Genomic DNA, 21,228 nt, shown 5'->3' with positions numbered 1-21,228 from the left:
ATTATAAGATACCCTCCGCTCAACCTCTGCTGGACTACTAACCATCCCCACGTCACGCCTCAGCACCATGGGTGACCGAGCCTTCAGCTGCTCAGCACCCGGGCTCTGGAACTCCCTCCCCCCACTCATAAGACAGTCAGACTCCATCACATCATTCAAATCTCAACTTAAAACTCACCTATTCAAACTGGCATACTCCCTATAACTGGACGCTGTGCACTTCTGTTTTATGTTGTCTCATGTTTTTATGCTTTTATTATTTTCTATGCTCTTATTTATAATATAAGGTGACCTTGGGTGACCTGAAAGGCGCCTCCAAATAAAATGTATTATTATTATTATTATTATTGCTAAATCTACTCATTTCAACTTTTCAAATAGTGCCCTCTGCTGGATGAAATCATACCTCTCGCACAGGAAACAGGCAGTTCAAATTGGTGATTCGCCATCTTCATACCTCACTTCTTGGGCTGGAGTACCACAGGGCTCAATATTGGGTCCTGTTTTATTCAGCCTAAATGTCCATAACTTACCATGTTGGAGCCATTTTCTATTTTTCTCACTTTATGGTGATATTTAGTTATTTAGATTTGTCTGCTTATTGATAATTATTAATTTAGCAATATCTAGTAAATGTACTATGCATTTGGGAGCGGCACTGGTGCTTGGGCTATAGTGGGCTCTGATTGGTTTCTCCTCCCGACTCTCGCCTATCTAACCGGAGCACAGGTGGCTCACTGATGAATTGGATTTCTGATGACGGGTGTTGGAAGGGAAACAGTTTTTTGACCGTGTAGATGTCGTGTAAACATGCTGAACAGTGTTAATTGAGTTTGAGAAGAAAACAAGAAGATCTGTAACGTAAAGAGACCCGAAAGAAAATAAATTCGAGCACTGAGAAATAAGAACGCGCGTCAGAACTTAACTGGATACTCCCGTCAAAGCGACTCCAGCTGATGCAGCCAGGAGGCCGCTACATACCAAATGTCAGTAGAAATATAAAGATGCAACCATATGCTGACGACACTGCATTATACTGTCATGCCAATTCAATTCAAGAAGCTGCTGCAATTCTCTCAGGAGCCACGGTGCCAGTGTCCTATTGGCTCCAAAACTGTTGTTTATATTTGAATAAAAACCGGCAACCATCAGTCATGGTGGATGCAGAGACACTTGATGTGGTTCAACACTTTAAGTACCTTGGGGCAATCTTTGATTCTAATCTTAATTTTAAGCAACACGTTAAAAAAGTCACAAATACAATTAAATTGAACTTATCAAATTTCAAACATATGAGACCCTTCCTGACTATGGAGTCAGCGAAGACTTCTACGCATGCAGTGATACTTCCTCGTATTTCCTGCTGTTATACAACATGGTCACATACATCACAGTGCAAATGCGAGTGCGAATGTCTCGTTTCTTGGGAGGGGGTCCGTCATCCATTACCAATGTCAAGAAAGAGAGAGAGAGGATGGGGGGGACGGGGGTCGATGGGGTGGGGGTGGTCGATGGGCGGTCGCGGCCACTGTGGGAACTGTGGTGCTTAGTTGGAGTGACAACTCCGGCATAATTACATGGATGCTTTGCTGAAATGTTGATTAATGTGCAGAGTCCTAACCAAATAAATAAGAAATAAAATAAAAACGGCCTCCACACTGACCTGTGGCCCGGTGGACCCAGAGGATGAGCGGGCTCGTTTCCTGGTGGAGGGGTTCAGCTCCTGGTTCAGCTCCTGGTTCAGCTCCTGGTTCTGCTCCTGGTTCAGCTCCTGGTACTGCTCCTGGTTCAGCTCCTGGTTCAGCTCCTGGTTCAGCTCCTGGTTCAGCTCCTGGTACTGCTCCTGGTACTGCTCCTGGTACTGCTCCTGGTTCAGCTCCTGGTTCAGCTCCTGGTTCAGCTCCTGGTTCAGCTCCTGGTACTGCTCCTGGTTCAGCTCCTGGTACTGCTCCTGGTTCAGCTCCTGGTTCAGCTCCTGGTTCTGCTCCTGGTTCAGCTCCTGGTACTGCTCCTGGTTCAGCTCCTGGTTCAGCTCCTGGTTCAGCTCCTGCTTCAGCTCCTGTTTCAGCTCCTGGTACTGCTCCTGGTTCAGCTCCTGGTTCTGCTCCTGCTTCAGTTCCTGGTACTGCTCCTGGTACTGCTCCTGCTTCAGCTCCTGGTACTGCTCCTGGTTCAGCTCCTGGTACTGCTCCTGGTTCAGCTCCTGGTTCAGCTCCTGGTTCAGCTCCTGGTTCAGCTCCTGGTACTGCTCCTGGTACTGCTCCTGTTTCAGTTCCTGGTACTGCTCCTGGTACTGCTCCTGCTTCAGCTCCTGTTTCAGCTCCTGGTACTGCTCCTGGTTCAGCTCCTGGTTCTGCTCCTGCTTCAGTTCCTGGTACTGCTCCTGGTACTGCTCCTGCTTCAGCTCCTGGTACTGCTCCTGGTACTGCTCCTGTTTCAGCTCCTGGTACTGCTCCTGCTTCAGCTCCTGGTACTGCTCCTGGCACTGCTCCTGCTTCAGCTCCTGGTTCTGCTCGTGGTACTGCTCCTGCTTCAGCTCCTGGCACTGCTCCTGCTTCAGCTCCTGGTACTGCTCCTGGTACTGCTCCTGTTTCAGCTCCTGGTACTGCTCCTGCTTCAGCTCCTGGTACTGCTCCTGCCACTGCTCCTGCTTCAGCTCCTGGTACTCCTCCTGGTTCTGCTCCTGTTTCAGCTCCTGGTTCTGCTCCTGTTTCAGTCCCTGGTACTGCTCCTGGTACTGCTCCTGCTTCAGCTCCTGGTACTGCTCCTGGTACTGCTCCTGTTTCAGCTCCTGGTACTGCTCCTGCTTCAGCTCCTGGTTCTGCTCCTGTTTCAGCTCCTGGTTCTGCTCCTGGTACTGCTCCTGCTTCAGTTCCTGGTACTGCTCCTGGTACTGCTCCTGCTTCAGTTCCTGGTACTGCTCCTGTTTCAGTCCCTGGTACTGCTCCTGGTACTGCTCCTGTTTCAGCTCCTGGTTCTGCTCCTGTTTCAGTCCCTGGTACTGCCCCTGATTCTGCTCCTGCTTCAGCTCCAGGTTCTGCTCCTGCTTCAGCTCCAGGTTCTGCTCCTGCTTCAGCTCCTGCTTCAGCTCCTGGTACTGCTCCTGCTTCAGCTCCTGGTACTGCTCCTGCTTCAGCTCCAGGTTCTGCTCCTGGTTCTGCTCCATTCGGGTTCTCCGACTGATGGACTCTGCAACAGTCAGCACATACGATAAGTTCCAGCTGTGGCGTGCAGCGTATTAAACCACACCCACTTTTCTTCTTCTCTTGATAACCTTTCTGCACAGTTTTTAACCATCCAGTCACATTCCATTAAACTCATTATTTTGTTTTTTATTTAAATCCCTGTGAACTTTATGCTTCTTTAAAGACCCACTAAGGTCACAGTTCAAAATATTTGTAGCTTTTTGATCAAATTCAGAAAAAAAATGTAATAATATACTCTGTAAACCGACACCCACTGTGTGCAATATCCCATAAATCTCATCTGAGTCAGTGTAAGGCTTTGCGGTAAGACGTGTTGCATCACTTCCTGTTACCTTGCTTGTGTACTGTGGAATTTCTTGCTCCTCTTGGACTACTGATAATCACTTTATTTCTACCTATAACTTACACAATTTTGCATAGTTAAACTCTATAGCTTACCGTTCTGTTCTAACACACTCCTACAGATCTTTAATCTTTATTCTCACTTTTTAGCGGTGTATCTGGTTCTCTAGCTTAGCATGGCTACCGGTTCTCTCCCTCCATCTCCTGCTTTCACCTGCTCCGTGTGTCAGATGTTCAGTTACTCCTCTGCCTCCTTTAGCGATAACGGTACATGTAACAAATGTAGTCTTTGTGTAGTTTTGGAGGCGAGGTTATCTGAATTGGAAGCTCGGCTCTGCACTGTTGAAAATCAACCGATAGCGAGCCAGGTCCCTTTAGTCAATGCGGAGCCACCTAGCGTAGCTAGCTTCATTAGCCGGCCCCAGGCAGAACCCGAGCAGCCGGGATCACAGGGTGGCTGGGTGACTGTCAGGAAGAGGCATAGCTCTAAAGTCAAGCCCGTGGTTCACCATCGACCTGTCCACGCTTCAAACAGATTTTCCCCAAACCTGTTCTCATTTCCAGAACCTTTTTATCATGTGCTCAGTCCTTGTTGATTCGTGGATAAAAGAAAATATTGGATATGTAAAGGAAACTGAATAATGAAGCTTTCATGAGACACTTCTGAAGAGGACAGTCAGACTGTCTTTTAATGGGCTTCTGAATGTAAATCTGAGAAATCAGACACTGATACTGAGGAGAACTGTATTTCTACTGCTCCTGTGATACTTTCCTGGATCACCCACAAGTCTTTATGATAATGCTATGACTCCTCTTCACACAATTTAAACTCTTAATGTAATTAAAGTATTTATATTGACCATAATTAAATCCCGTTTTAAGGTCTAATCATGAAATATGGCATATTGTGTACGTTAAACACATCAAATCACATGTTTTCGCTGCACACTTCTATCAAATAGCCAAATGATGCTCAGATAAGTCTGGAAAGAACCATTATAAATTTGACATTGATTATCAAACTTTTTAAATCACAAAAGATTTCAGCAAAACTACAGAAATAAGTTAAGAAAACTGCAGCTTTAGTGGAAAATGTGACAGGATGGTCAAAAACTGCCCCAAAAGGTTAGAAAAGAGGAAGAAAAGGGGTCAGAAGTATGTTTCACACACAGCTAAAAGGATAAAGCTCCATTTTATTTGGCGGTTAACGGTTAAAGATCGTTAGCATTAGCATTAGAATTAGCGGGACGTGCTAACTGTGAATAGCAGCCAGGTTATTTGAACGTTTTACTCTCTGCTGCATGTTCTGACTGCCCGTGTCCAGGAGCAGGAATCAAACCAATGACACAGAGCACTTTGAAGACATTTCTGCTAACGTCTGACCGCTAAATTCATTATTTTTCTGGACTCACCTGCTTGTAGCTTTCTGTTGCTATGTTCATAGAGAATGGCGATGTCTCGTCCGCGTTGCTGGGCAACGGAGTCGAACGTCCACAGATGGCCGCCATCTTACCACAGAAAGCTCTCTCGCCGACAACATTGTGTTGATGGTGAAACATTCAAACATTCAAGACATAACTTGCTTAATTCTCAAACGTTTAGGTTATTATAAACATCAAAGTAGTAGCTAATTATCACACTACAGACGAAGTCCATATTTATTTTTTTAAATAAAAACGTAAATATTTCACGTTTATTTGCCCCATGACTCAACTTTATTTATCCCTTGGGATGACTCCCTCAGGGAAATTCAAGTCCCCAGAAGCTCCAAACACACACATAGGATCTCTATAAATCTAAAATACAGTATAATATAGAATAATTAATATAATATATAATTAAAATATAATTAATATAGAAGAATCTACAACAAAGTGTAAAAAAATATATAGGCTATACAAGATATACAAAGTAAAGAGAGTAAAATAAGTTATAGCACTATGGTTGAGTTATTGCCCATATTACACAACACTTGTGTTTGCACGCTTCGACACACCTGGCAGCAGAGAGACTGTTCATCTGCCACCACTTGAGGAGCAATCTCAGGCTCTTGTCCTCCAGCAACTCCAGGTGAGCTTCACCCTGAGGGGGATCAACACAAGAAAAGCTGCAGGACCAGATAAGGTGTCGGCTCGGGTTCTTAAGCTGTGTGCTCATCAGCTGGCTGGAGTTTTAATGGACATTTTCAACCTGTCCCTGCATCTCGCTTCAGTTCCTGCTTGCCTCAAGTCCTCCATCATTGTGCCTGTGCTAAAAAATCTGCTATCAGCAGCCTCAACGATTACCGCCCTGTCGCTCTGACACCGGTGATCATGGAGTGCTTTGAGAGGATTGTCCAGGATAGATCCAGGACATCATTCCTGCTACTCTGGACAGACATTGGTCTACAGGGAGAACCGATCCTCAGAGGACGCAGTCTCACTAGCACTCCACACGGCCCTGACTCACCTGGAGCATCCCAACACCTACGTCAGGATGTTATTTGTGGACTTCAGTTCAGCTTTTAATACTGTGATCCCAGAAAAGCTGACGCTGAAAGTCCACAACCTGGGACCGTCTGACCCCTGTGCTTCTGGATCAAAGACTTTCTCACCAACAGGCCTCAAGTGGTGAGAATTGGGGACTGCACATCGTCCACACTGATCCTGAGCGCAGGCACACCGCAGGGATGTGTGCTCAGCCCGGCACTTTTCACTCTGTTCACACACGACTGTTCTGCTACTCACCCAACAAACATGGCTGTGAAGTTTGCAGACGACACCACCGTAGTGGGTCTCATATCGGACAACGATGAGACTCACTGCAGAGAGGAGATCCAGCACCTGACCGGATGGTGTTCAGACAGCAACCTGGTCCTGAACACCAGCAAGACCAAGAAGGTCATTGTGGACCTCAGGAGATCCAGGAAGACAGAACACACCCCTCTCCTCATTCATGGGGCGGAGGTGGAGCGGGTGGACAACATCAAGTTCCTGAGCATCCACATCACATCTGACCTCACCTGGTCCATGCACATATCCCACCTGGTGAAGAAGGCCCAACAAAGGCTCTTCTTCCTGAAGAAGCTGAAGAGGACTGGACTCTCCCCTCAGCTTCTGACTAACTTCTACAGAGCCACAGCAGAGAGCATCCTCTGTCTCAGTGCAACAGTGTGGGATGGGAGCTGCACTGCACAGGACAGGAAGGACTTGGCCCGTGTGGTCAAGACAGCACAGGGGATCGTGGGGAGTCCTCTCCCACACCTGGACTCAATATACGACGGCCGGGTCCAAAGGAGGGCCAGTCGTATAGCCACAGAGCCCACCCACCCAGGACCTGAACTGTTTGTGCCTCTTCCATCCAGAAAGCGGTACAGGAGTATCAAAACCTACACCAACAGACTGAGACACAGCTTCTTCCCCAGAGCTGTGAAATCCATCACCCCATACCCCCACACATCCACCCCCACCCATAGACTGATTATTATAAACCTCTGCAGACAGAGACTCGCACTGCACTGCACTTTTATTTGACTTATTTGACTTACTTATGCTGCAATATGTACAATACAGTCATACAATAACCGGATTGCACTGTAACTTTTTACTTGTTAACTTTAACTTTTACTATTTTCATTCTCTTGCATACTATTTAGATATCTTTTTATATTTTTTGTGTATACAAAGCCAAGAGCTCCTGAACTAAATTTCATTATGCCTGCATAGTGACAATAAAAGATTCTTGATTCTAAAGTAGTCCGCTGTTATTCCAATCAAGTTTTCTCGACTAAAGGATTGTATATTTAATTACTTTGAAGATATCATAAATAAATATATACATGATACCCCATAGTGATGCTGACATGATTCTGTTTGACCTTAATGATGCACTAACTGAAGGTTAATGTGACTGATGAAAGTGTAAGAGCCAGTTTTTCTTTGTTCCATATCATACCATTATTGTCCACTGGGTGGCACCGTGATGTAATTGGGTTCACACCAATATATGGGGGAACCTTTGTTCAGGTGACAGGTGTTGCATGACGGAGGGGGAACACATACAGTTTTGACCGCTGCACTCTGTGTGTGCATGATATACTTCAGTCGTCTTTAATATGCGTTTAATCGACAAAAGTAACGGATGATTATTGTGGATGTACTAGTACTGGATACACTTCAATATTGCGGTGAGCCACAATAAATTAAGCAAAGAAAAGAAGACGTCAAGTCGTTTATTAGTGCATACAAGTGATTCCACCGGCAGAGCAAGCGCGTCTGATTGGTGTCAAGTCAAGCAATGCCTCAGGGGCTTCAAGAGTATTCTTAGCCTCTACAACTAAAGTCAAAACTGCATCTCGCACCATCGAGACGGTACAATATTTACCAAAGTGGATTTAGCTGTTCATCGTGCGATTGGACGGGAGCTACAGGAAGACCTGACTCGATTACGGAGCCGGGGGCGAGGACCCCGCTTCAGCATCGCAACAGTATCAACTAGCGGAGGATGAAAGTGAAGGCGCCCGACGAGAGGTATGTGTAGCGCTACCTACGAATGAATGGCCATTCAGTTTGTGTGCACACATTGTGGGGTAAAAATCCAATGCATTGGTGACAATCGGGCTGGGCAGTTACGCCGACACATTGTCGCGGATTCGTTCCACGTCGTTGAACTTGTTGTCTTCAGTGCGAACCTTTTGAAACTGCGATTAACCACTCGGATTAATATGCAAGAGGGTAATGTAGTAGACAGGCCCACGGAGCCGTCTTCCAAATCGGACATTGAAAAGGTCGATGCTCAAGATGGCAAACAAAAAAGAGTGATCAAATTAACTGCTAAAGCGCTTGCTGAAAAACTTGAACATTTACAAAATGACAGACGAAATGTTTTGAATAAGGCTTCTAGGTTGAGGGATGCGTTGCAATGTTTTATGAAAAAAAATGACAAAACCCAGGTTGAATGTGTTTTTAATGACTTGTTGAAAAAATGTAATGAAGCAAAGGGTATTCATGCATCTGTAATGAGCATGTTGCCAATTGAAGAAAAGGACAAACATGATGTGTGGTTTAAAGCCAAAATGATTGCTAATCATGATCTTATTTCTAAAGTGCAATTATGGGTGTCAAAGTGTGATGAAAGTGTAACATTTGATGCTGCCACTGGTATTGATGATGTCCATCCTGATGATAGTATTTCAAATGTAGCCAGCAGACGGTCAGGGAAAAGTGGTAATAGTGGAAAACTTAGCACTGCTTCCTCTATGACCAAGGCAAAGGTGGAGAAGGCAGCACTGCTCGCTCGTCTGGGTGCTTTAAAGGATAAGCACGCCCTCGAAGAGCAAGAACAGCAGATAAGGAGGAAAAAGGAGCAACAGGAATTGGAAACCTTGCTTGCTGAATCCACTGCTAAGCTTGCAGTTCTCCAGGCCTCTGACAATCAAAGCTGTGCTAAAGCATCCAATGCAATGAATTCCTACTTGGAGGAAAACACGAGGAAACCACCACAAAGGTTAAACCCAATGGCAGACGAATTTATGTATCCATCCGGAAGGAAATGCACGCACTGTGGAGCTCAGCCCACAGTTAGGCCAAAGCAACGCCCCAACCTCGACATGCAGACTCTACCTACCCTGGACAAAGGACTACAATCCACAAAGGTCACTAACCTGCTAGCACCTGACCTCGTCTCAATAATGCAAAGGCAAAATGAAATAACATCTGCACTGGTCAAACAACAACAGCTAGCATCGCTGCCAGCAAGGGACATCCCTCTGTTTGATGGAGATCCACTTCAGTACATTTCATTTATGCGCGCATTCGAGCAAGGAGTGGAGGAAAAGGCAAGCCAAAGCGACTGCTTGTACTATTTGGAACAGTTCACTAGGGGGCAGCCGAGGGAGCTTGTTCGTAGTTGTCTGCACATGATGCCTGACCAAGGCTATGCAACGGCAAACCATCTGCTACAGGAACACTTTGGCAACAAGTACAAAATCGCCACAGCATACATTGAGAAGGCCTTGTCGTGGGCTCCAATACAGCATGAAGATGTCTCTGCACTAAAGGCCTACTCTCTCTTTCTGAGAGGGTGCTGCAATGTCATGACAGAACTGGACTACATGCAAGAGTTGGAAATGCCAAGTAACATTCGAGCAATTGTCAGCAAACTGCCGTTTAAGCTCAGAGAGCGTTGGAGGACCGTTGCACATGACGCATTGGAAGCAACAGGCAACAGGGCTCTATTTAACGACCTGGTCAAAGTAATTGAAAGACACGTTAGCATCTTGTCTGACCCGTTGTATGGCAACATTAATAACCCACCACCTGGACTGAATGGAGGAAGAATTGCTAGTAGGCCAAAGCCCTACACAGAGCAAAGGGCCAAAGGAAATAGTTTCGCTACAACCATCACACCTGTCGAGTCCGAACAGGCCAGGGGCCTGAGGAACACTTCATTATGGCGTAGCTATGCCACAGCCTCAACTTGTGCATGTTGCGCTCAAAGTCACTCTCTAGGCTGCTGTGAGCAGCTGAAGCGTATGGAGCACAGGGACAAAATAGACTTTCTAAAGCAGAACAACTTGTGCTTTGGCTGCCTGCGTCCTGGGCACATGAGCCGAAGTTGTGAGCAGCGCTTAACCTGTGAGACATGCAGTCAAACACACCCCACTGTTCTTCATGTTGATGCAATAACCAGCAAACACACAGCACAGGTCCAGGCCAGTTCATCCACAGCACCTGATGGGCCTACAGGGTCACGTCCATCTGCAGAGACATGTGGACATACAGGGGCTGGAAGGGATCGCTGTCTGTTGTCCATCCTCCCAGTGCAGGTCAAATCTGCTAAAGGTGACAAAGTAATCCAGACATACGCATTCTTAGACCCGGGCAGTTCAGCCACCTTTTGTTCGGAGCAGCTCATGCGAAAGCTTCACGTCAATGGAAAAAGAACACAGTTTCTACTTCAAACAATGGGGCAAGACCGAGTGGTGCCGTCATACTCACGTGTTGGCTTGGAGGTGTCTAGCATTAATGGCGACGTGTTCTATGAACTACCAGAGACTCTGACACAGAGGAAAATGCCTGTAAGCCCTAACCACATTGTAACTACCAGAGACTTGGTGCAGTGGCCATACCTGGCGAGAGTTGATGTTCCCAAGATAGAGGCTGGCGTCGATTTGCTGATTGGCAGCAACGTACCCAAGATACTGGAGCCATGGGAAGTCATAAACAGCTGTGGGAATGGCCCTTATGCTATAAAAACGGCATTAGGATGGGTCGTCAATGGTCCAGTGCATGAGGACTGCAGTCTTGGTGTTGACCGTACATCTGCATCGGTCAATAGGATTTCTGTGCAAAGGCTAGAGGAAATGCTGGCCAATCAGTACCACCATGACTTCAATGAGAGGGCTACAGAAGAAATGGGGTGGTCAAGAGAGGATAGGAAGTTCATGGAGATTGCGGAAAGGTCAGCAGTTCTCCAAGACAACCACTACCAGTTAAAATTGCCCTTCAAAGGAGACGTGTGTCTTCCCGATAACTATACTGTGGCAAAACAAAGGATAATGGGCTTAAAAAGGAAGTTCCTGAAAAACAAGCAGCTCTTTGAAGAGTACAGTGCCAACATTTCTGAGATGGTGAACCGAGGCTATGCAGAGGAGGTACCTACCAAGCAACTGAGTGGCAGCAGCGGCAGGGTCTGGTACATTCCTCATCACAGCGTTCGTCATCCTAGGAAAAGGACTCTGCGAGTCGTGTTTGACTGTGCTGCAACATTCCAGGGAACCTCACTGAATCAGCAGCTCTTGCAAGGCCCCAACCTCAATAGCACATTGCTTGGAGTGCTTCTGAGGTTCAGACAGCATCCTGTAGCTATCATGGGAGATGTGCAGGCAATGTACCATCAAGTTAGAGTCCCACTGGAGGACAGAGATTGCCTGCGCTTCCTGTGGTGGCCTGAAGGAGATCTTACCACAGATGTGGCAGTGTTTCGCATGACTGTGCATCTGTTCGGTGCTGTCTCCTCTCCGAGCTGCGCCATCTTTGCCCTGAGGAAAACTGCAAATGACAGTCAAGCTGACTTCCCAGAAGAGGTGGTGTCAACAGTGAAGGAGAACTTTTATGTTGACGACTGCCTGAAAAGTGTGGAGTCTGAGGAAGAGGCTCTGTCAATGGTGAAGCATCTGACCACACTCTGTCAAAGGGGAGGATTTACTCTGACCAAATGGACCAGCAACAGCCGCACCATCCTGCAAGCTCTCTCTGAGGACCAGCGAGCTAAGGACCTGAAGGAACTCGACATGGACCGGGATGAACTTCCTGTAGAGAGAGCTCTTGGCCTGAGGTGGTGTGTCGAAGAGGACACTTTTACATTCAAGCTGGACATGCATCAAAGGTCATGCACAAGAAGAGGAATGCTGTCTGTCTCCAGCTCAGTTTATGATCCCCTGGGCCTCCTTGCACCAATCATGTTGCCCGCGAAATGTATGCTGCAAGAGCTATGCCGGAAAAATATTGGATGGGATGACATCATACCTCAAGATCTTCTGCATCGGTGGACAAAGTGGCTGGAGGAGCTGGATATGCTGTCTGAGTTCCACGTCAGCAGATGCATCAAGCCTAAAGGATTCGGGGATATTGTCCAAGCTCAGCTGCATCACTTCTCAGACGCGAGCGAGTCAGGGTATGGTGCAGTCACTTACCTCAGAATGCAGAACAACCAAAATGACATTCATGTTGCATTTCTGATGGGTAAAGCCAGAGTAACCCCATTAAAGGCTGTCACCATTCCTCGCTTAGAGTTGACTGCTTCTGTCCTTGCTGTTCGGGTCGACCTGATGCTGAAAGCTGAGCTCCAGATCCCATTACAAGACTCAGTTTTTTGGACAGATAGCACGTCAGTGCTCAAGTACATCAGAAACGAGGACAGGCGCTTCCACACCTTTGTGGCGAACAGGGTCACAACCATAAGGGAGTCGACCACACCTTCCCAATGGCGTTACATCTGCACTAAGGACAACCCCGCTGACGAGGCATCGAGAGGGATGAGGGTCCGGCCGTTCATCGAGCACAACAGGTGGATACAGGGTCCAGGTCTGCTGCGTCATCCAGAACAGGACTGGCCATGTGATGCGGTGGACACTGTGATGAGGCCGGACGACCCAGAGGTCAAGAAGGAAGCTGTAGTGAATGCAGTCAATGTAAATACAACTTCTGACAGCACCAGCTATCTTATCTCCTATTTCTCAGACTGGAGGAAACTGAAAGCAGCAGTAGCTTGGCTCCTGAGACTGAGGAAGCTACTTCTGTGTAGGGCTCGCAGAAGGAAGGAACCAGATGCTGCCAGCAGCACACAGAATTCTACAGAGCTCAAAGGAAGGTTGACTGTCGAAAATCTGTCCGAGTCTGAGTCTGCTATAATTCGCTTCTGTCAGCGTCAAAGGTTTGACGAAGAAATGGCTGCCTTATCTGCAGGGAAGACAGTCAGCAAACAGAGCGTGCTCTACAAACTGGACCCACGACTGGAGGACGGGCTCATAAGAGTTGGAGGGCGACTCACCAGAGGTTCGCTGCCAGAGGAAGCAAAACACCCACTCATTCTGGCAAAGGATCAACATGTGGCAACTCTTCTATTGCGTGACCTCCATCAGCGGCTTGGCCATAGTGGTCGAAATCACATGCTGTCCACGTTGAGAAGAAAATACTGGGTCACAGGTGCCAACTCTGCAGTGAGGAGAATTGTGGCCGAATGCTGTATCTGCAGGAGATACCATGCTCGGATGATGGGGCAGAAGATGGCAGACTTGCCAAAGGAAAGGATTCTCCCAGACCATCCACCCTTCACAAATGTGGGCCTTGACTACTTTGGACCGATAGAGGTGAGGAAAGGTCGTGGTACAGTCAAACGCTACGGCGTAATACTCACCTGTCTGTCCAGTAGAGCGGTCCATTTAGAAGTTGCAAGCTCCTTGGATACCGATGCATGTATTAACGCCGTTTCATCTGCCGAAGAGGACAGGTTGTCCATATCCAGTCCGATAATGGCACCAATTTCATAGGGGCAGAGAGAGAGCTCAGAGAGGCACTCTCATCGCTCAACCAGTCGCAATGCGACAAAAAGGGATCAAGTGGAGCTTCAATCCTCCAGCAGCATCACACTTCGGCGGTGTCTGGGAGCGTGTGATACGCATGGTGAGGAGGATTCTCAAGTCAGTTCTTCGGCAGCAGAGGCTGGACGATGACGGACTCCACACAGTCATGTGTGAAGCGGAGGCCATATTGAATGACCGGCCCATCACCAAGCTGTCTGATGACCCACACGATTTTGAACCTCTGACTCCAAATCACATCCTCTTAATGAAAGGAAAGACATCTCTACCACCAGGGCTATTTGAGGAACATGACTTGTACATCAAGAGGAGATGGCGACAAATTCAATACATCTCGGACCTGTTCTGGAAACGATGGATACGTGAATACCTTCCAATGCTTCAGGAGCGGCAGAAATGGAACGACCGCAAGGAAAATCTTAAACAAGGAGATATTGTCATCATTATGGATCCCACTGCTCCACGTGGCTCATGGCCACTTGCAAGAGTCTTGGAAACATACCCTGACAAATGGGGACTTGTCCGCTCAGTACGCCTCCAGACAAAGAATAGTAAAATTGAAAGACCTGTTGCCAAGCTCTGTCTGCTGCACGAAGCCTCAGGTTAGCAAGTCTGACAGGGCAAGTAATTAAGTGTCAACTGGGGTAATGTGTACTTCGTGCTAATATTATGTGTCCATTGTTTGTTTGTTTCACTGGCTCTTCTAATTGTTTGTTCGTGAATTGTCATGTTTGTATGCCAACCATTGCAATTAGGGGCCGGGGTGTAAGAGCCAGTTTTTCTTTGTTCCATATCATACCATTATTGTCCACTGGGTGGCACCGTGATGTAATTGGGTTCACACCAATATATGGGGGAACCTTTGTTCAGGTGACAGGTGTTGCATGACGGAGGGGGAACACATACAGTTTTGACCGCTGCACTCTGTGTGTGCATGATATACTTCAGTCGTCTTTAATATGCGTTTAATCGACAAAAGTAACGGATGATTATTGTGGATGTACTAGTACTGGATACACTTCAATATTGCGGTGAGCCACAATAAATTAAGCAAAGAAAAGAAGACGTCAAGTCGTTTATTAGTGCATACAAGTGATTCCACCGGCAGAGCAAGCGCGTCTGATTGGTGTCAAGTCAAGCAATGCCTCAGGGGCTTCAAGAGTATTCTTAGCCTCTACAGAAAGTATCTTGGGAACAAAGACGGAACAGGATGAGACCAAGAGGCTTCAGCTGAAGATGGTGTCATAAGTCTCCCACTAAGAATCTCTGGGGAAAACAGTGAGAACAATAAATATGTAGTTCCACCATCCTGTCCTCACACCACACTGCTAAGATTCAAATAAATGTCAGTCTGCTGTAGTTCCCCTACAGTCCAGCAGAGGGTACTGTGACTAAGAGGAAGTGAATAAGTGGAATCTGTGAGATGCAGTTTTATGTAAGAAGCAGATGATGTTCTGGTAGAAGAGACATTTCCATCTTACTAACATGGCTGCGGGTGATAAAGTCAGAGGGTGGGACATGGTGGAAGATGTTGTTCTGGGAACTACCAAGAAGCTGAAGATGTAAAAATCTACTTTTATGGAGGAGACTAAGAATGACAAAGAGTTGTGTTCCTGAAACTGAGTTTCAGTGATTCAGACCTGATCCCACTCACTGGTGATTGATGGAAATGATCACCATGACGATCTAACCCAACTCCAGCAGAGTCTGGGTCCTCTATGACATGAGAGCTAACAGCATCACAGTGTGAACAAAAAGCAATCAGCCAATCAGCTCAGAGAAGAATCTACTCAATATGTAAACATGTGGGCTGAAAAACACTGTCGGGAACAACTCTGAGACACCTTCTGATTCACATGAGAAGACATTTTAGTTGTTATTTTATTTCATTCAACAAAAACAAAACAATTCAAACATCTCCAGCTTCAGAGTTTTTTTCTGGAGTTTTTTCTGTTCATTTACAGCCAGGGTTTAAATTGGGGTGGAGCGCTCCGGAGCGCAGCTCCGCCTCCTCACTTCGGACGGACCGGCAAACGGAGCTCCGCTCCGCCATCTCCAGTGTTCATATTGTAATGACTCCACGGAGGCTCTGAGACCGGCGATTGCTGAACTGCTCTTTATTAAGTTTTACACTCGCAGTACAATCACAGAACACGGGTGACTCTCAGTCCTGCTCCGCAACCCAACCCCAGGAGAGCACCAGACCTGCACACAGACTGGCCCACGCCCACTCCTCTCCCCCAATCACCAGCCCACACCTGAGTGACATGACCTGCGGTCCAGTGATTGACAGGGAGAGGAGGAAACAAGCCAGTCCGTGTGCTTTTACCTTAATTCTGGGTCGTTACAATATTTTTAAAAAAAAATGTGATTAAATTCATTTTTCAAGTCTTCTAAAAAATATTACAATTGTCAGGGAGGTTTATTCAATAATTACGCTGAAATTAAAACCAAGTTTAGGTGAATTACAGCACTGTGCACATGCGCAGAGCCATGACATCACAGTTAGCATTATCCAGGCAGAAAGTGCAACATGCGCGTCCGAGATTTTCTCATCAAGTCGTGTCATTCTGAGTGAAACGAGTTTGCAGTTGGTAGCTGTCTGTGCTGTATCTTCGCGCTAGTTAAATATCACATCAGAATGTTTCAAAAAAAGGTTGGCTAACTGATTGAACGAATGCCTGCTGCAACGTAGCTTTGCGTTAGCCTGGGAAATCCCATGCTGCTTTGCGCTCGATTTCATTCTCACTGCAAAGTCAGCCTGGAAACCACCGCCCTTATTTTTGCCAGAGTTTGGGAACCAATCACAGAACGGGGGGGGGGGCGTGCGCAGCAAGACGATGACGACGTCCATGCGCTACACCGAAGCTTGTAGAGTGTTAATCCAACATGACAGCGGACACAACGTTACCGTTCGATGCAGCCTTAGAAAGTGTTTCGGAGTAGATTCACCCTGGGGTCATTTGAACCGTGACATCCAGCCAAGTAGCCCACCCGAAGTTTTTCCGATATTGGCTGAACATCAGTTGAGTTACTGAGTTATCCCGAATACCTTAGTACAAGCGCTGACGGACCCTGGCAGTATCTCCAAAATTACCACACTAAAATCACATGTCATGACACCAAACTTCTACAGTAGTACAAATATGGTCTGTACTCACCAAACGATGCATTTGGAAGTTTGTACATAGTCCAGGAGTTTATTATTATCATCAACACAAGCCTGATAGCTTTTCTGCTGCTAAAGCTTTGTTGACGTCACTTCTGGGAGCTTGGAGCTTCAAAGTAAGATGAGGGTTGATCTACTACTGTAGACAACAAAGCAAGGCTGCTCAATTTCTCCATTGATAAAATAAATTCACAACTCTACAACATAAAAATTCATGTAGAATATAGCATATAGGCCTACTTTGTTGTTCATTTAAGTAGCTTAGAGCGCAAGTTTACTTTTATTTTACTTTTTTTTCTTCTTACTCATCGAATTTCTGTCGTCATCTGGTATAAGTGATACAATTGGCTATGAATCGCGCGCAAAGCAGCATGGGAAGAACCTGACGTCATTTGATAGACATTCGTAGCGCCCAATAAACGGCTCTAGGCATTCGTAAACCACGCCTCAAATACGAGAAAATGCACACCTAGTTCCCAGACCACCATCTCATCGAGATTGTGGACGCGTCAGCCAGGCTAGCTTTGCGTATGGAAACTAGCAAACTTCTCTCTTGCTAGTGAGACAACCACCAGCCTGGATAGCGTGCTCGACTCCCAATCCTATGAGTTTGGCCAAAGTTATGAGGTAGCTAAACTTCGTTATTCGTTACAAATTAGTTATTCTAATGGAAAGGATGAGTGGCAGCCTACTTCAGCACACATGGTAAAGGGGTAAATGGCAGTGTTGGTAGGGTAGGCTTTTGAAAGACTTTTTTTTTTTTTTGCTTCGCTTGTTAATAACATCAGATGGATTCAGTGCCACAATGTCTTTAGGAAGCTCAATTCTTTTTCATTCTGTACTGTAGCTCATGTTGATTTTAACTACATTCAAGTTAGTGAGCCAGTGCATAGTGGACCACCCCCACATACATTGGTATTTAACTTTAATGAAGCGGACACTGAGGGACTTTTTCAGTGGATATGTTGAGGTCATTTTGGCAAAAAAAAACAAAAGAAAACCCAGCCATATTTAATACATTGGATTATAAATTCCTAAAACCTGTGTTTAGAATAGGTAACCATCATATTGTATGCATTTAACAGTACCACTGTCAGGAGCAGCAAAGGAGTAAGTGCAGGCCCAGCTGCTAAAAATGTCTATTTCTAGAAATTCAAAATGGTAGACATGGAGAAGATTAGTTTTTTCTTGTATGAAAAGTGCAATTTTCCCAGTCATAATAAATACTTAGAATCTGATAGTGGTGGTGGTAAGTATTTGTGAAAAAGGTAAAAATTGTGAAAGGGCAGCATGAATTCTGGAAAGAAACTGCTAAAAATATTACAAGGTGCACCTTTAAAGTTATGTTATTGAATGCGGAAAACACAGCCGAAGCACACTCCCGCTACGTCATTGGGAATCCCCCCATCCCCCCCGGCTGCTTCACGCTGGTTTGTTTGAGGAAGTCGGGGGGGGGGGGGATTCCCAAAGACGTAGCGGGGAGTGTGCTTCGGCTGTGTTTTCCGCACTGGAAACTAGTTCCCAAACCGACATGAGCAAACCAAGCCTTCCGTGTTGATTTACACAGTCATTTGCACTCGATGTGAAAGTACACCAGTCACACAGTAATTAGAAGGTAAATCAAGTAAATTAATTCACGTTGGGCGAAATATTTCGATTGGCGACGCTGGTGACGCTAGCATGTATGTATTACGCGCAACCAAGCAGTGGTCAGTGCTGTGAGATTCAGACAATGCCTGGGTCGCCAGGAAAACGCTCCCACAAAAATATTAAACATTGTAGCATGTGTTTAGTGCACCAACCCGTGTCAACTTAGTTAGCATTTATAGAGAGTTATAGGATTAGTTTATTGAATGTCCCATCTTGTAGACTCTCCTCAGTGTTTCCAGTCCAGTCTGCTGACCAGGTGAACCTTCACAGGTTGGAGTAAGTTTTCCACTGACTTGCTCTTTTCCTTTTTTCTTCACACTCCTCCTTAACTCCCCGTTTCCCTTCTTCTTTATGCTTAATGAGTTTCTTTTCAACGACTTCCAATATGCTGTGATGAGACATGACTGTGAGAGCTGGGAACAGATTTGTGTTAACCTGCTGTCTCCGTTTAACAGATGAACAATGGTATGATGGTGTATGTTTGTCCCATCCAGCTGCTGATGTTTCATGTTTGTGCCACTAAGTGTCATCACAGAGATTAAAGAGCTTCTGCAGGACTTTGAACCTTTAAAATGGACATGCCATGATAATGTCCAGTTATTTCATTCTTAATCTTGGGCAGCTGTAGATAAGCTCTGCATCCATTCTAACAACACATAGTTTGCAATTATTTAAGAAAGAGGAAGATATTTTTTCTTGAGGGAAGTCTCTTACTGAAAACAAGACGATTTGGGGGAGAGAGTGTCTTCTAATTGGTCGAATTCCTCTAAGTTATACTGGTTAGAAAACTACAACTCATTAACAAAGAAGAAACTTTGAAAAGCACACTATGTTTGTGGGAAGTGTGGATAAATGGCAGCTGAAGCAGAAAACATGTCCTGCCAAGATCAAAAGGTGATGATGCTTACGGACTCTCCCATTGTCAACCGAGGCTAAGTTGCTAAGGGCTTTTCTATCAACACAATATGTGAAGTGACTATGTTTGCTTATGTGAGCGCCTTCATGTTTCTGAGTGATGGCAGAAGCAACAAATGGATACTTTCGCAATCAAAAACACATTTTCTTGAAGAGGTCTACAGAACAAAAACTAAGTCCTGTCCTTTCAGAGGTAGTGGTGGTTCATTTGTCCCTTGTGGAGCAAAAACGTTCCTTTTACAGGATGGATAACGCACACGCCTCTAACTCAGGCACACTACCTGGAGAATTTAACCATATACGGTGAGAAGACAATTCAACTTGGCTGTAAATGCAGGATTTAAAAAAAAAAAAATTATTTTGAAATACGTGCTTTTATGTTGAAACAAGTAAAACAGGAAGTAGCTCCGGTTAGCTCCGTGAGCTTCACACCTGTAGCCGTGATGTTAGCTGCTAGTTTATCTTTATTTTATTACTCCATGCTTCGTGGTGTTTGCTGTAACTGTGTAAATGTGATGCATTCAACAGACTTTTACAATAATAAAATCTGCGTTAATGGCCATAAAATATTTATTGGTGTTAAATAATTAACAAGTTAACGCGATAATAACGAGTTAACTCGCCCAGCCCTATCAGGACGTGCTCTGTTGAAAGAGCGCTAAAGGATGGGGTGGAATCATAGATTCTTTCTTTTTTTGTGAGCCTTGAAGCTTAGATTATAGTTGGTTTGGAAGGAATATCATTTATGAACATTTTCTTACCCCCTGCTGCATCCTGTGAGCCGAGTTCCAGCCTCGTTTTGGTGTTGATGAAGGTAGTCCGGCTAGTGTGGGAGAGGAATGTCATGACATGTCCTAATTACATCGTGTGCCTTGTTGACTGGTTCATATGAATATTGTTGATAGTTAGAATGAGCTTGTTTATGATTACGGCGAAAGATAGGCGCCTCCAGAGAGGGCCACGTACGCTTGTTATGATCGAGTAAACATGGTGAAATGTCTTCAAGAACCAAGAAGTCCAGTTTCACTCATCCAAGTTTGTAGAATTACCAAGAGCTGAATGACTAATAATCTAGGCTCAAATATCTTTGATAGCTATTAAGTAGTGCAATGTCTTGGATAGAGAAAGTGACTCTGTAGAGTATGACAAACCGTCTTCAATTACCAGCTAAGACATCAATCAACAACTTTGTTTGGTTTTGAAGATGATACTAAAGTTTCATCACCTGAACAGGGACTTGAACCCTGGACCCTCAGATTAAAAGTCTGATGCTCTACCGACTGAGCTACCCAGGCTCTGGAAGCAGAGAAAAATGCTTACATTTTTCGATATACTCGGTTGTAACCATTGTTCAAGGGATTGAAATCAGCAATTTCATCATGAAACGGTGAAAAGCGTAACACTGCAGGTGACATAGCAAGTCTTGACACCTTGTGACAGAGTTTGACTAGATTCTGTAGTTGTTGATGCTGTAACCAACACATGTTCTTTCAGACGGGTAAACGTGGTGAAATATCTACAAGAACCAAGAAGTCGAGATTCCCTCATCCAAGTTTGTAGGATTACCAAGAGCTGAATGACAAATAATCTAGGCTCAACTAGCTTTGATAGCTAGCAACTAGTGCAATGTCTTGGATTAGAGAAAGTGACTCTGTAGAGTATGACTTGCCATCTACAATAGCCAGCTAAGACATCAAGCAACATCTTAGTTTGGTTTTGAAGATGGTATTAAAGTTGAATCGCCTGAACAGGGACTTGAACCCTGGACATAGATTAAAAGTCTGATGCTCTACCGACTGAGCTACCCAGGCTCTGGATGCAGAAAAACATGCTTACATTTTTCGATATACTCGTTTGTTACCAGT

The 21,228-nt window shown here is 45.5% G+C and overlaps 2 non-coding genes across 2 annotated transcripts; both read right to left on the bottom strand.

Annotated features, from left to right (window-relative positions):
• Window positions 1–20,585: 20,585 nt before the first annotated feature.
• On the bottom strand, window positions 20,586–20,658 carry trnak-uuu (transfer RNA lysine (anticodon UUU)). Its single transcript has one exon. It is a non-coding gene; the product is annotated as a tRNA-Lys (tRNA).
• Window positions 20,659–21,103: 445 nt separating this feature from the next.
• trnak-uuu (transfer RNA lysine (anticodon UUU)) lies at window positions 21,104–21,174 on the bottom strand. Its single transcript has one exon. It is a non-coding gene; the product is annotated as a tRNA-Lys (tRNA).
• Between the last annotated feature and the right edge of the window lie 54 nt (window positions 21,175–21,228).

Source organism: Odontesthes bonariensis, chromosome 9 (assembly GCF_027942865.1).
Source record: "Odontesthes bonariensis isolate fOdoBon6 chromosome 9, fOdoBon6.hap1, whole genome shotgun sequence".
NCBI lineage: Eukaryota > Metazoa > Chordata > Actinopteri > Atheriniformes > Atherinopsidae > Odontesthes > Odontesthes bonariensis.
Note: the sequence above shows the minus strand (reverse complement) of the source record. Positions and strands in the feature narration are given on the sequence as shown.